The sequence below is a fragment of the Talpa occidentalis genome, unplaced genomic scaffold, assembly GCF_014898055.3.
Source record: "Talpa occidentalis isolate TD23 unplaced genomic scaffold, MPIMG_talOcc4v2.1 talOcc4.14, whole genome shotgun sequence".
NCBI classification, from domain to species: Eukaryota; Metazoa; Chordata; class Mammalia; order Eulipotyphla; family Talpidae; genus Talpa; species Talpa occidentalis.
Window position 1 is genome coordinate 13,359,047 of NW_023601433.1, and position 16,546 is coordinate 13,375,592.

General features: G+C 49.8%; 1 protein-coding gene across 3 annotated transcripts in view; it reads right to left on the reverse strand.

Annotated features, from left to right (window-relative positions):
- The window catches only part of APBA2 (amyloid beta precursor protein binding family A member 2), a 206,777-nt gene that overhangs the window by 93,269 nt on the left and 96,962 nt on the right, over positions 1 to 16,546 (reverse strand). For all 3 annotated transcript variants that reach the window (XM_037510098.1, XM_054694791.1, XM_037510099.2), the window contains exon 3: positions 8,711 to 8,764. The gene's annotated coding sequence lies outside the window, so the exon portion shown is untranslated. The remainder of the gene's footprint in view (positions 1 to 8,710; positions 8,765 to 16,546) is intronic.

Here is a 16,546-nt window from a genome sequence, read left to right on the forward strand (position 1 = left end):
CAGTTGAGCACTGGGTTGTAAAGCTGCCCGCAGCCTCTGCAGCGCTGGTTCGATCCGGCCGCCAGCGAGGGTCCCACATGGCACGCAGACCTCTCCTACCACCCGCTCCCCTCAGCAGTGTGTTTCGTCAGTCTGCCTGTTCTGTTCCCCGCTCTGGCTCTGGTGAATCCTCTCACTCTCCTGCGCTTCTGACTGTACCCAGTGCTGGTATAAATAAATAAATAGATCTTTAAAAGAAATTATAAGGTGTTAACACTGGTTCATTACTTGCAAAGAATGTTAAAAGGCAAAGACGTGAATAAGAAAAAGGAGATACAGGCTATCTGGGAACTCTCTCTGCTCTCTTTACAGGGTATCTGTAAATCTAAAAATAACCTAAAGTATGAAAGTTCTACTGATGATTACACAAGGTAGACTTTAGGAAAAGAGGCATACTTAAAGGAAAAGATAAAAAATTCATGATAAAGAAAGGCAAGCTGCTAGGAATAAATTCTAAATTTAAATCCTAAAAGTATGTGTATTTAGTAACATGCTCTCAACATTTATAAAAGGAGGATTAATGGAACTATGAAAAGACAAATCTAAAATCACGGTTAGGTACTTGAACAGCTTCACTCAGTAAATGATATAACAAGCGGACAACAATCAGGATGGAGATAAAATTGAACACTGTAACCACACACACACACACACACACACACACACTATCCGGGTAAATCCACCCTAGAGAACAGCTGGAATCCACCTGGGCTAGCTGGAAGGAAGACAGAGATGTGGTTATACTGTCATGTGCATAGAGCAGCAGGAGAGACTATAAATGAATCCAGAAGGGTGGGAAGGCAGAACCCCGGGGGGCCTGAAGGATAGTTTCAGGGTAGTTTACATTGTGTTGAGTCTCTGTGATCATCCCTGAGCTTTTAATAACATTCAGTGAGAGTGTAGTAGATACAGGGCTGATTTCTTTCTTTCCTGATAAGGAATTTACACCTAAGGCATTTTTTATTATTTTTTAAAAGATATTACTTATTTGTGCATACAAGAACTGGGGTATAGGCCAGAGGTGTGAGGAGTGAGAGAATTCACCAGAGACAGAGTGGGGAACAGAATAGGCAGACTGACTGAAATACACTGCTGAGGGGAGCAGCAGGTGAGACAGGAGAGGTCTGCGGTGCCATGTGGGTAGCTCCCTGGCCAGGAATCGAACACTTCATAGTGCTGCGACTTAACCCCTTGCGCCACCAGGGAGGCCCCTAAGCCATTTCTTAAATTGAGGTATAACTGACATATAACTTCATACTAGCTTCAGGTGTACAACATAATGTACAACATAACAATATGATATTTGTATATATTGGAAGAGAAAACAAAGAGGCACCAGGTCACAAAGCAACTTCACCTCAAAGCAGGGCTGGGCTCCAGAGGCTCCAGGTGGCCCCCCCTGCCTAGGAGCAGCAGCTGTGACCCTGGCCAGCAACACCCGCTGAGACGGGAGGGCCGCCCTGACCGTTCGTGCCTGCAGAGCCCAGCTCAGCTATGCACCAGGTGGTGCCTCAGACATCGGTCGATCAGCCTGTTTTCTTCTCTGTAAAATAGAAATGACATCTTCTTCCCGAGTGGAAGGAACACTGGTTAAGTCTGATTCTATGTCCATCTGGTGCATGGCTGTGTTCAATAAAGAAATGTTACTGCTGCGGGTGGATGAGGGACGTGCAGGGGAGGCGACGAGTTAGTAGAGTGCTGAACCACAGGCAAGTAGCCTGCCTCCCGGGGGGCTTCCCTGGAAAACACAGGCCTCCCAGAGAAACACAGGAAAGCAGGTCCTTCCAGAGTCTGAAAACATGCCTGGTTTCGTTAAGTCACACACCAAGCCATGAACATGCACAGCTGGGGGGCTGTGAACTCCAGCTGGGCTTGCACCCCACCGCCAGCTTCCCAGACTGCAGAGAATGGGAGGAGGCTGCGGTTTATGTCGATGCTGTTTGCTCCCCCAGGCCAATGGATTTGAAATCTCAGGCTGTCACAGGCAGGGGCTAATTTTTTTGGACACAGGTCTCTGCCTGTCACAGCTTCCTACTCTCCCACCATATGATGCCCCATTGAAACTCAGCAAAAATCCAAACAGCCCAATGGGTGCCATTTTTTCTTGGCCAGGATTTGGGGAGGCCACACAGATAAATATACCAGTGTTTTCATGACTGAAAATAATGTTGGGTCGTCTTTGGGGAACTATGGCAGAGCCTTGAACCACACGGGTTTTCACTGTGAGTGTCTGCTTCTCTGCGGATTGTTTTTCTGCTCTCCAGTTTCGCTTTCACAGATTCAACCAGCCTTGGAGGTGCCACATGTGCTTTCCACCTGCATATGGGGAGCCTGTGCACACTGAGGGCCGACTCCATGCTGGGATTTTCAGCTGCTTCTGCACCCCTAAGCCTCAGTTGTTCAAAGGTCAACAACACTTTCAGATTTGACTTGGTGACTCCAATCCACCCCCTCAGCATACATGTGCCACTTCCCGGAGGTATCTATTCACAGGGGAACGCAGGTGCTGAATGCATTCCATCCTGCAGATTCCTTTCTGCACAGACTTCCTACCTCCCAGACAAGAGAGGTCACCGCTGCAAACGGCTGCAATTCTTCTCCTCCATCACGCCCTCCAGGAAATGAAAAGCTCTTTGTCCCAGGCTCCGCTCCACTTTCCTTCCTGGCCGCCTCTGTGACATGCACTGCCTCTCTCCTCATCCCAAAGGACACTGAATAATCCATTTTCCATCTTTACAGAAAAAGACCTTGTTCCCTTCTGCCCCATCCTCTCTCTCCTCCCCTCCTTGGGCAGCTTCATGAAAACAAACTTATACATTTCCAGAATGCCCTGCCTTTGAAATTTTTACGTGGGCTTCTAGAGACGACTATGAGCCTCCCGGCCCTCCTGGTTTCCACCTGACTTTCCAACCACTCTCCTGGCTCCCCTCTTCAGTCCATCCCTCCATCCGTGGCTCAGCCAGGTCAGCGCACGCCCACCCTCTCAATAGCGCCTTGGCCCTTCATGAAGCAGACACTCAGCAATTCTCCCTCCTCAAAGACGATCTCCCCTGAGCTCCCGACCTCCTGCCCGCACTGGCGGCTTCCTCTGCTGGACCCTCCACACAGCTTTGCAGGCCCTTCCTCCTCAGCCGCCCTCACCTTGGTCCTCTCATCACGCCCACCACTCCCCGACACCCCCCGCCCCGCCCAAGGTCCATGTAAGGAGCCGCCACTGCACAGGCCTTCATCCCTTTTTCTCAGCCTCACCATCACCTCTGGGGAGCACAACCGCACAAGTGATCTCTGATGAGGACTGTCAGGGGCTCTTGATCGCCACTGAACCAGACACCAGCCTCAGAGCCTCACCCTCAGGACATACCACACCTCTTGAGTCTCCACACATCGGTCATTCCTGTGCCCCAGCTGCAATACCCCACCCTCTCTTTCTCCCAGAAGTCTGTCTCCCACTCTGAGACAACAGGTCAAAACTCACATCTTTCCGATGACCCACGAGATTGAAGAGTCCACCCCAGGCACCACCCTTCATCTCCCCTAACACTCAGGATGCGTGACACCCTCCTGCAGTGGCTGAAAGCAAAGTGCAGGCCAGATGCCCCCCCCCCCATAAAGCCCTCCTATGAAGATGTCTCCAAGGGCTAGTGCCGCTGTCTCCCTGCCTTACCATTGCCGAGCCCCAAGGTCAGGACATGGCCAGTGACACGGCCCTGCTTGTAAATGAGGGTCTCCACCTGAGCAGGTAGCAACCACAGCATCTGGAAGCCCTCCCACAGGCCAAGGTCAGAAGTTGGCGCTTTAAGGACCAACTTTCACCTGGACCATCACCCTGGGGTGTAGGACATAGCACTCTTCCCGGCAGGTGAGAAACTGAATGAAGAAGATGCAATGACTTGGTCAAGAAAGGAGAGTCACATGTAGATGCCCCAGACTGTCTGCCACACAGACTGTCTCGGTAGACATGTCTCCACAGACGTGTGTGGCTCTTCCACATTCCCCAGGCACAGATGAGGGGACTGCTCTGCCTTCAAATAGCATTTCCTTGTGTATCTAGAAGCACATGTGCTGAAAATAAGTTTGGAAGGTGGTGGGTTAAACAGAGTTAATAAGCCACTGTCTGGGGCCTCCCTGTTGGCTCAAGGGGTTGAGAATAGCACTGTGTAGCCGCCGGCAGCCCCTGCAGCACGGGTTCAATCCCCAGCTAGGGAGCTACCCACATGGCGCAGCAGACCTCTCCTGACTCACCCGCTGCTCCCCTCAGCAGTGTATTTCAGTCAGTCTGCCTGTTCTGCTCCCTACTCTGTCTCTGGTAAATCCTCTCACTGCCCGCACTTCTGGCCTGCACCCCGGTTCTTGTATGCACAAATAAATAAATATTTGAAAAAAAGCCACTATCTAGCAAGACTTTTCTTGGCCTCTGAAGTGGCCTTGGGACACTGATGAAGGGACAGCATGGTGTGTCCAGCCTCTCCTGAGTGTGGATTCCTCTTTTCAGGCTCATGTCCGAAGGCTCCACAGAGCTCAGTTTGAGAATGCCAACTTACACACTCATTTCATTAATTAGAATTGGATGTAATTAATTAAGTCTGAATCTTGTTAATAAAAAACGACACACAGAAATGGCTAACTTCCTTCAACTTAATCACACTAATTATGTTGGGTCCAACCCAATAGCAGCTCACAGAGCTATTATCTTAATGGATTTTTCATTTTTTGAAAAAAGGTGTTGATGAATTTTTCCCCTTCCTAACATGTAACTTAAAATAAAACATAGAAGTTGCGTGTCAGGGCAAGAGTTTTCAAGTATTTAAAAGCACACACCAGGTCTGAAAGCAAATAACATGGACCAATTCCACACCTGTCCTTGTGGTCTCCTTGCCACTTCTGGGCAAGAAAACTAACAATAATGAGGAGCTGCTATGTGCTGGGTGTGCCCACCCTTATGGGATGCACTCAGATGACCACCATCACCACCCCCCAGTCATGGGTCCACGAGGAAAGTGAGCTTCTAAAAGTGTACGAAACTCAGGTTAGATGATGAGCATAGGCCTCCTGAGTATCCTCTCTCCATGAGGCACTGATGGGATGGAGGTGGGGCTCACGGGAGTCGAGGTTCTTCACAGGGAGATAAGCAGTCAGGATGGAAAGCAGAGAAGAGGCTTATATGTGGCTTAGATTCCAACTAAGGCCCCCATAGTGGTGGCCCATGAGTCTTATCTGTGAAGATGGGAGGAAGCACAATGATAGGCATCAGACACTGAGAACCAAAAAGTGTTCCCTGGGGTGAACATTTCTGCGGACAGAATGGGGTGGGAACACAGTGCAAAACCTGACTCACTTAGCCAAGATGTGGCAACAACCCAAATGTCCATGGACAGATGGCTGTGGTAAGGAAAATGTGCTACATACACACCCACTGGAATAGTATTCAGCCTTTTTCACCCTATTTCAAGGGCATAGAGAAAATCCATTTTGTTGTTCACATTTAGGGCTTCAATTCTATTGGCATTTACTTGTGTGTAGGCTGTGAGGTAGGGATCTCATTTTATCATTTCCCAGTTGGATAAAGAGTAGTCTTGCATCATTCCTCACCTGGTGAATAACATCTCTGCTACTTCTTGGGTCCCTGTGAAGGTGACAGTTTGTTAGCAGGCTTGCTGTCCTGTCCCACCTGTTCCTCTGTCTCTCTCCACACAAAATCACAGTCTCATCAGGAACCTCATTGCTCTGCCAAGTATCAGATTCCCTTAGTGATTCAGCTTTGTATTCTCTTTTTATGTCTGATAGCCTAGCATTCCCAACTTTCTACTGACCTTGTGTTTTGGGAACCTTCTTGGTCAGATTTTACAGAGCATTTTTACATGTTTAAGGACATGCTGACATCCCATCAACCAGCCAGTCACTTTCACAAATGCCACATCTCTAACTTAACATCTTTTCTGAGACTTATCCTTGATTTAAACCCATTCTATTAATTTTCCCACCATTCCTTCTGGATCATCACTGAATTTCTGTAATTTCAACTTACATATTTTACAGAGCAAGAGCCTGTAGGATAGATATGGTCTCCCATATCTCTCACTATAACATAGTGAAACCTACATTTACCGTAAGTAGAAGCATGTCACAAAATTATCCCATGAAAAGTCATCAGGCATACACTCTGGGTATTGGTATTCTGAAGCCAGAGAATGGTTTATTTGCAGTAGAAAAATAAATAAGCTCAGGTCTCTTCTCTCTGCAAAGATTTTGGCATAACTGACATTTAAAAAGTATCCATCTCATTGCCCCGCTTTACTCTCACAGAAGAAATCTGCTTTTCTGCAGGGGAGTGGTAGAGTATTGTGATGAGAACATTCACTTCAGTGATGGTCCTGTTAGGCTGCAGAGGGTGAGCTCAATCAGGAAGAGAGCACAGAGTCTTGTCTACAGCAAAGGATTGTGACGCTTTAACGCTTCACGATACATACACATTCCACTAGGTGTTTGTTTGGGAGGCACAGAAGTGAAAAAAAAAACCTCTTTTATACCTTACCGGCACAAACAAAACTGCACATGGCTCCAGCAGAGTGCAAAGACAACCGAATTCCATTTAGAAAACTCCAAGAAGAGGCCTCCCTGGTGGCTCAAGAGGTAAGGTGCAGCACTATGAAGCTATCCGCAGCCACTGCAGCACGAGTTCAATGCCCGGCCAGGGAGGTGACCTACATGGCGCAGCAGACCTCTCCTCCTCTCCTGCCTCTCCTGCTTCTCCCCTCAGCAGTGTATTTCAGTCAGTCTGCCTGTTCTGTTCCCCACTCTGTCTCTCGTAAATCCTCTCACTGCCCGCACTTTTGACCTGCACCCCGGTTCTTGTATGCATAAATAAATAAATCTTACTTTTAAAAAGAAAACTTCAAGAAGCCAATTCCATGGTGGACAGTTCCTAGAGGACCTAGGGGTTGGGGTAGCTGTTGGACCCTGGGGGGAATTCCCCATAACTAACTTGTTCCCCATAAGTAATTTATTTCCCATAAGTAACATCTCTCTTTACAAGCTATTCTTACTGCCAGTTACAAGTAAAATCTTTCCGTTCCCAGAATCTCCCAAAACTCTTTAGCATTTCACATCTCGGCAGGTGGCTGCACCTTGCACGATGCAGGCTGAAGCGCATTCACAAGTCTAGATTGAACATCACACGCATGAGAAAGGCCTTGTTGAGAATGCAAAAGCAGACCACTGAGGAAACCTCCAGAAACCTACTCATTTCTTCTTATGCCCAAACCCTTTAACAAACCACACAGCTCTCTGCAGGTCTCCCTGTTTCCTCAGATGGGGACTGAGTGTCCTACATCTCTCAAACTCCTCCCCACCCCCATAACTACCACGGAATCCATCCTGGGCATAAGTGACGAGAACATCCCCAACCTGACCTCGGGGTTCCTGCCACAGCAGCACAGGGACACAGTGGCTGCCAGATGCAGGGCGACTGATGGATTAGACAGCGAAGTGAAGGAAGCTGCTTTAACAAAGCGTTCTTTCAGTAGCTCCATATAGCAAGACCTGTGCCTTTCTCCAGCCGCAGAGGCAAACAGTGGCTTTGAACCTAGATCTTGAGGCTCTAGTGTCCCGTCTCCACTGCTCCCCCCGCCACAGCTTCTACACCTTTAGCATCAGAATTGGCACAGAGTTTCCTTGCAGAGCAAATCCAAGGTTTTCCTTTCCTTTGGGAGTCCCAGAGTCAAATTTCCCTCCATGGAACACTCTAGATGGCTGCCACTATGGTTTTGTCCATGACCAGCAGGTGGGTAAGAACCCAAGGAATCCTACAGAAGCTCAGACGTGCTCTGGGCATCAGGGCACAGACCATGCATGGTTCAGCCTCCTCACCTGTAACACAACCTCCTCTTCTCCCTGCTCCTCAATCACACCCAACCCAGACACCACTTCCTTACAACCAACCCACAGGGGTGGCTTTGGTCCAGATGACAACTCATTGTCAGCAAGTTTCCCTTGTACCAGGCACTCAGCTGGCACCCAGGGCTCCAGAGACCCACGCAAACTGTTCCTACAGTCCTACAGGGCAAGAAGCAGCCATGTGCCAATGAGGTGGGGAGGCCTGGGAGGCAGCACCATCACAGCAACCACACTGTACACCCACATGACAGCAACACGGCCACCCTCATCCCTGGGGAGCCTGGGAGGGCTCTTCTTGGGCAAAGTAGGACTTCTCGCTCAGCATCCAGCTACTTCACAGGGCGCTTAATGCTGCCCAGGCTTGACAGGGAGAGGTTTTGAATGGTGATACGTACCCGCTTTCAGGATATCAAGAAATCTAGGTTGGGGTGACACACATAAGGGACTGAATGGGGTGGGGGGGCAGTTCTGGGGCTTCCAGGAGCACTGGTCTAGTGAGAAGGCGGAGGGGACAGGTATGCTCATGGCAGCCTGTGGGCGTGGTGGCAGAGACATCCAGACAATGCAAGGGCCCAGCAGTGAGCCCCGTGTCTGGGCTTCTTGGCTGTGAACAAAACTCCTTCTGCTCAGACTAGAATTGAGTTGAACGCACGTACACAGCCTGCCGGGAAATACGGATCGTGAGTGGATCGACCCACTTCCACCTGAAGTGTGTTTCTCCCGGAAAACAGCCCCATTTCACACACGTTAGAAGCAAAACCTCACCCACAGTTCTTACCAAAAAGGAGTGGTTCGGTAGCGCCCAGAAAAACCTCCTGGTGATGCAGTCTTTCTGTAACAAAACAGAAGGGAATACAGAAAATCACTTTGGTTTCAGAAATGATTTGGGTGCTTTTATAGTTCTCCCACTGTATAGATATTTAAATGAGTGAGAGGTCTCGAATTACCTGTAAAAGTGAACCGATTATAATTCTAAAGAGATGATCAGAAATTACCCCAAACAAATAATTACCATGTTTCTTTAGCCATTCATCACATAATTATTGCCTTAAGAACATGGTGTTGGGCAAATAAAGGGAAGGCTTGTGTATCTCTCTGGAAGGAGAGACTACCTGCATGTTAATGAAGGGCCTCAAAGCCCTCATGAATATGTATTTTTCCCACAACAAAGATTGACCCCACTAGTTTGCAGAGTCAGTATTTTGGGGACACTTTCAGACTGAGGTGGGTGAGCCTGTGGGGGCCGGAGGGGGATGGTGAGAGATTAAAGAAAAGGAAAAGGAAGGAAGAAAGGCCAGCTCTCCTTTCTGTGCCTGCCTCACAGCCCACCCTCCTCTCCAGCAGCTTCACAGAGAGGTTTCTCTTGAACAGAGAAACCTTTGCAAAAGGAAAGCTGGAGTGGAGGCCAACAGACTCCAGGGCAGCAAGGCCAGCTCGGGCATGGACCAGGAATTCAGGACAGGGGCAGCAGATGACCAGGGAGCGGGAAGTTGGGGTGAGCAAGAGGAGGAGGGTTTTCTGGTCTTAAACATCACATGCAAATTCCTGTTCTCCTCCAAGGTGGCTGAAGACAGAATGCATTCTATAAAGGAATTTCTTAGTTCCTTTCAAAGCTGTAACAATGACAGCCCCCTCTCTGAGCCACATCTCCTGAGAACAGAGGAGCTGAGACATTTCAAGAACAGCTGTGCTGGTTGGCCAGCTCGGGGCTGCCGGTCCCCAGCATCTGAAGTCCCAGGGGACCATGCCATTCTGTGGCATAAGACAATAGGGCACAGCTATTAGCATAAGCAGACAATGACTCCTACTTCATCACAAAGGTCTAATCTCCACTCATTGTTGTCATTTTTCTAAAGAAGCCAAGAAGTCACTCTCATTCCCTGGACAGACATTTCTATCAGTAGGTTTTAATTCACTAATGTGGGGGAGTCCCCTGCCACCCCACACTGGCCCAGTGCAGCTCTGGATGGTCTAGATACAAAGGACAAAATCGACCATTTCTTAGGAGACTGATGAAGCTTCCATTCTGACCAAGCCATCTGCACAACTGCCATCTGCTCCCTGACTCAACGGGAACTTGCCGTGTGCAGAGTTGTTCAATCTCCTTCCAAAGCGGGATATGGCACTTCTGTTACCTTTCAAATCCCTTCACATCTTTGGCCACAGCTTCATCAAAGGTGAAAAGTGGACAGTAAGAAGGATTTCAAAGGTGGTTGGGAAGGAGAAATACAAAAAACCTCCCAGCACACTGCCTCGAACCACATCAGCCTCCAGGAGCATCTCTTTCCTCACCTCCAAACCCCATCATCAAACAACTCCAGAAAGGAGTGATTTCTGGGTGAGTTCACATATTGAACCTTATGTCCACTGGTCAGAACATGTCACTGGGGTTCAGGATATAGGGTGTCAATTCCTCAGTATGTTACAAGCTTGCCTTGTGAGTGCAAACAGGTCACTGAGAAAGACCTCTGTCCGCTGCAGGCATCCGTCACCCAGCTCCCGACAATGCGACCAAGCAGGGCAGCAAGGAAGCACTCAGGAGCCCGGACTGCAATTCTCACCCAATGTCCACTGTGTCCTTGTCTCCAAGGCCCACAGCCACCTGCTAAGGCGAGCACCACGGGCCAGCCCAGATGTCCATCTTAGGCGGGCCCCAGCATCCTCCACTTTGGGGAAATCTGGAGCCTGTCTGCAGGCTCGGCCAGCTTCCCTGCCCAGCGGAGGCCTGCCCACTGGCACCCCACATCTGTAGGGAGAAGCACCAGCTCTCCCCTGACTGCCCTCAGTCTGCAAGTCTCTTGAGAGGACGGTCTCATTCATCTGTAGCTTGAGCATCCCCGCACACTTCACGCGGATGCCCAACAAAGGCAGAGAGAATCATCCGACCCTTGGGAACAGTCACACAAGCTGTACCTTATATAACGCTTTTCCATAAGAGGAAACAGGCCCACATCTTCCCTCAATTTAGAATCCGTTTTTAAGTGTCTATTCATAGGCATCACACAGCAGCCCTTGGGGATAGTGAAGGACCCAGGGCTCTGGGCTCCCGTCCACCACTATTCATTAGCATTCTCGCCACGTTTGTCTTCTCTCATTTCCCAGCAGCACTGAACTCAACAGCAAGGTCACCTACCACTTGGACTCAGCGCTACTCTCCGTTAAAAAAAATAGCACGAATTTTCTTTTCCAGGCAGCAGTGCCCTCTCCCCACCTCTTGGGGCCCCTGCCATTTTGATGATCTCCCAAAAACATGTCCAACAAAGTCGGGGCTGCAGGGACTTGGGACGGTGCTGAGGTTCTGTCCACCACCTGGCCAGAGACACCGGGGAGGGCCTGCTCTACCCTAGAGGCTGCATGAACGCAAAGGCGCAAATCCAGCTCAGAACATCCGGGCTTTGTTCTCAGCTATGTCTGGTCCGACCATACCTGCCACACCTGCTTCTGCCAAACACATGTCCCGGCTCCCCTCCTGCCAGCTCTAGGGGCTACAAGAGCCAGGCCACTTCCCCCCCACCCCACCCCTACCTCCACCACTGGTGACCAGATAGACATCTAAGAGCCTGCTCTTATTTGGGCAATTTACAACACCTTTGGAATATCAAATCCTTACCAATGTTCATGCTGGAAATGAAATATTCAGGTCTCCCCCACAGGATTAAAACACCACACTCTCCAAGCTTTGGGAAATCCATAGGTTGGTGGGGTTTTGTTTTTTTCTGTTTCATGGAGGTGGTGGTGGTGGGGTTGTCCTGTAGCCAAGTTTCCCAGGGGAGACATGAAATACAAAACCATAGGGGTTTCAGTGGAGGGTCCTTCTGTCCACATCCAGACGACTGAACTCCCCAAGCTGGAGCCCCCCAGCTCTCAGAACCTGCACAGGAGACCTGTCTCACACTGAGGCCACGAGACTTGGGCACAGAGCACGCTTCCTGTGCACAGCCTGCTGCGGCCTGCTCCACATACCCCTGGGTTGGGTTCTAGTGTTGAGACAGTTGCTACTTGTGTTCAGGATTTATTAATTTCCTCACAGGATGCCACTTCAGCTGCCACATTTCTGGCAACAAATTGGATCTACGATGACAAAGAGCCTCTGAAATGCTATGTTTTCCAGACACTTGAGAGGTAAACAGAAATTCCAAGTATTACTGACAACAGACAGTTCGTAAGTTTGTTGCTGGCCTTTGACCATCCATCAGGTCGGCTGGTGTGAGTTCCCGCATCCAGAACCCATCCTTGAGCCCCTCACAGCCCAGCAGGTTGGGAGAGAGGCTTGAGAGAGGAAGCCACTTAGACTGAGAAGCAACCCCCCCAAGCAGACCAGCTCCTGGGAGTCTCCACCCAATGTGGAACACTTGGGTCCTGGAGCTCAGCAAGAGGCAGTGGGGGTCAGAAACAAGCTTCATATGCTTTTTTTTTTTTTTTGTAAAGTTAAGGCAACAGTCACTGCTCTTGGACATGCAGATCTGGAACCTGTCCTGGGAGGGTGCAGGAATGGGGAGTAGGAGACATGTGCAGGGCAGAAGCTAGTGTGCCTGGCAGCCAGAGGTGATCTTATTAGGGCCTCACAGGTGCGGGGAGGCAGGGTTGTAGGGCGGCCACACCCCATCGTCATAACCACACCTCCAGCTGACCTGACAGCTACAGCTGACCTGAGTTAAATGGGCAAGCTGTGTTTGTAAGATGCTCGGCCCTGGGCACACAGGTTTGGGGATATCTGACATGTTTAGGACAAGCGGGATCTGTGGAGTGATAATGACCCTGATTCAATGCTGCACCTGCTGATGGGGCTGGGAGGGGTCTTTGCAGAGCACAGCAGAGGGAATGACGGGGCAAGGGTCAGGTTGCATCAGAGGCAGAGATAGCATCACCTCACTAGCACAGCCAACTCGGCTATGGCTCCTCCAGGGACCAGCCTGCCACCCACAGCCAGTGTGAGAGCAAGGTGTTCATGAGACTGGCCACCTGGAGACATCAATGCATGAAGGGAGCCTGGAGGGGGTCACTCATACTTGAACGGCCCTCCTGGGCCAGCACGGGTGACCATGGGGCTCACCTGCACGGGGCTGCCTCCCAAGGGCATGGCAGCTGGCAGAGGTCAGCCTGGGCAGGCAGCTGGGACGTGGCAGTGCAGCTCGGTCAAGCTGCTCCTTGGGGTGCAGCACGATGGCCCAGGGTCCCCACAGGTGTGACTGGAACCACAGAATGGGACTTCAAGGGAGAAGATGGATGCTCCCCAGGTTGTTATACATAACATTTACTGGGAAGCAGGGGTGGGGGGGGGTCTGCTGTTTCCTGGTGGGACACACAGGGACAGTGCTTAGCTGGGAAGAGCAGGGATGTTCTGGGGGGAAAGGGAGGCCCCAAAGAACCACTCCAAGAAGTCACAGACCAGTTACCATGGGAAAACAGGCTCAGCGAGGGGTTTCGAGGTCCTCAGAGCCAGATGGGCGCGAGGTTGAGCGTGCACTATGGTAGGAAGGGGCTTCAGGCAAAGGGGGGATAGTGATGCTAGAGTTGGGGGGTGCTCCAGCTGGAGTGACTCCGGTGGGCTGTTCACAAGTACAATGTTCCAGTTGGGAATAACTGAGTTCCCAAGCAAGAGACATAAACCCCCTCCAGATGCTGATACCTCTATTTATAAATGCGAGCATGTATCATTTTTCTCCTTCTGGGCAAGAAGCTACATCTTTAGAATAAAATCTCAACACTCATCTGTGCAAATACTTCAGGAACAAAACAGATTTAAAATTTGTTTTCAAAGGTCTCAAAGTTTCAAAAACAATTGCTATGTTGACAAGGTGGCTTCTAAACACATTACTTAAAAACTGAAGAGTAATGCAAATCTAGCTCCTATTAAAGTGGCCAAAAGCCTCCATTCTGGAAGCTTATCTTTCAAAGTGGGGGCAACAGGTCACAGAGGCGCAATGCCTCTGTCCCCAGATTCTGGGTTTGGGGAGATTCTCACTTTCTCTAGATTTCACCACAGAAGCTCTGTGCAGGCGATTGTTTCCACTGAGTAGGGAATGTTCTCTGAAGGGGCTCCTGGTTTCCTCCCCATGAGGCCTGAACAGTCACCCCAAAGGTCATGTTGGGGGTAAGGACGAGGAGCATTTCTACAACCCAGACATTTGCTACAAACCCAAGCTGGCTGTCACGTGCAGCATCTCTGACTTGCTTTCTCCACGTCTGCTTTCAGGTAAAATCCCCTGGGTGCAACTCAGGGAATCTGGGAGCTCCTGACCGTGCTGAACTCACTGACTAACACTGGGGTTCAAGCAAAGGTTGCTCTGCTCCATTCATCTTTGACAAGGTGGTCCCTAAGCAGCCAATGGCCTCCCATGGACAAAAGGATGTTCCCTAGCGCCCTTGGTCCCAGCGGCCATATTTCTCCAGTGACTCTCCACATGAAGGCAATCTATCTTTGAGTGCTGGTGTGGAGTTGGGACAGAGGGCAGTGCAACACTGAGGTATGAAAACCAGAACTCAGAACTCAGGTGGGCCATGTGAAGAGACTGACAGCAGTGCCCCAGGAGGCCCGGGGGAACAGAGGGCAGGGTGTGCAGGGTGGACTCAGTCAGGTCCGCGCAGACCCTGGCAATGAAGTGGGGGGTTCTGCAGAGCCCGTTTGCCAGGCTCTGTTCATTATTATTCTTTCCTAAGCAAATGAGGCTTCTATTTTTGCCTGATGCCTTCCAGTTCCCGCATGTCCCCTGGAGGGAGGCTAGGATTCTGCTTTCTGTTGAGGCAGCTCAGGGCTGCTGGAGAGAGGGTCATCCAGATGGCACTGAGCCAGAGAGGAGCAGTGCCTGCCAATCTCATCAAGTGAGGACATGGAGGCTCCAGGCGAGGTGACATGCCGGCCATGTGGGACCTCGCATGAAGAGTCTGCGCCTGCTTTCTGTGACTGAGTCACAGACATGCACCTGATTGTTTGCGGTTGAACCCTCCCAGCAGCACCGTGAGGTAGCAAGGGTTGTCGCCATCCCTATTTACAGATGAGACAAAAGGAAGTTAGGAAGAGGTGTGCCCAAGGCCACACGGGACGTGATGGAGCCGGGATGGAATCCTGGCAGTGCGGGATCCCAAGTTCATGTAGGTGCAAAAAACGGGAAAAAGTGAGTATTGGTAATACACAAAACAAATCAATGATTGCACCAACCAATTAAAGATAATAATTTTCATGAAGCAAAAGATCTGTGTAATTCACAGAATAAATACGTGAAGTAAATATATCTATAACTACGTGACTGGTGTGATCTGGACAATAATAAAGGCCGTAGAATTCTGGCTATGGTTTGTCTGATTTGACAGAATCACCACATTCCGTGCCTCAGGTACAAAGAAGAGGTACCCACTCTAATTCATGAGACTTTTGGGAATTCTAATAGATAATTTAGATGAATATACAATAAAATCATAAGTTACAGTACTTTTAAAAATGAAATTGAGAAGAGGAAGGTAATGTAAATGAAGACCCACTTATAGATAATCCTTTCACCCACCAGACTGACAAAAATTAAACACATCTGCCAGGGCCAAGTGAGGCCAAGGAAAAGGGGAAGTAGTGGGGGGGGGAGCGTGCAGCTGGTGGGGATGCTGCTGAGTGACCTGCTTGGGAAAACAATGTGGCCGCTTCCAGGAAATTCAAAATTCATGTATCTCTTCCACAGCAATTCCAATCCTTGCTCAATGTTTTACACAAATCTGGTTCATGGAGACACACACATGAGTATCTCTAACAGCCTAGTTTGTAACAGCAAGACACCAAAAACCACTGAAACATCCACCAACGCAGGGGCAGGAAGCACTGTGCTCCTATCAATACAAGGAAACACCACACAGCAGGGGAAAGCAGACGACAGCTACGGCTGTGCGTCACTTCACGACAAGGGTACGTTCTGAGAAAAGTGTGCTTATGTGACTTTGCTGCTAGAGTGTGGTGACACAAACCTGGACGGTGCAGCCCACTACACACAGCTTCGTAGGGCCACTGTCATGGATGCCATCCATCACTGTCGAAACGTAGCGACGCAACACCTACTGCACATGTTGCCACGTGAATACATCCCACAAACACAATGGGAGACAAAAAAGATGAGCTACAGAAAAAGCACACAATCTGCTGTTGTTTACATAATCTTGAAAGAAGTGCAACAATCACAGGTACAGCAACACTCACAGATGTAGTCAGTTATAGACACAACCGAACACTAACAACAGTTCCTCTGTGTGGGCGACAAGGGCATGTCGTTGGAGAGGGCTCTGGCTGTACTGCTGAACGTGTGTGAGTCTCAGGATGGCTTAAAAATTCTGACACTCCTGGGCCTCCCCTGGTGGCACAGCGGTTGAGGGCTGGGTTGCGAGGCTGCCCGCAGCCTTTGCAGCACCGGTTCAATCCCCGGCCACCGGCGAGAGTCCCACACACACACACACACACACACACACACAAATTCTGACACTCCCTTCAAAAGTGAATCCTATCTCCCCTCTCTGTGAGTGAGGGCTGGGTTTAGTAACTTGCTTCTTGTGAAGAAAATAGGCAATAGTGACGATGTGTGAGTAGATCATAAATGGCATTATGGGGTCTCCCCTCTCTCTCTTGGACCATCTGCTC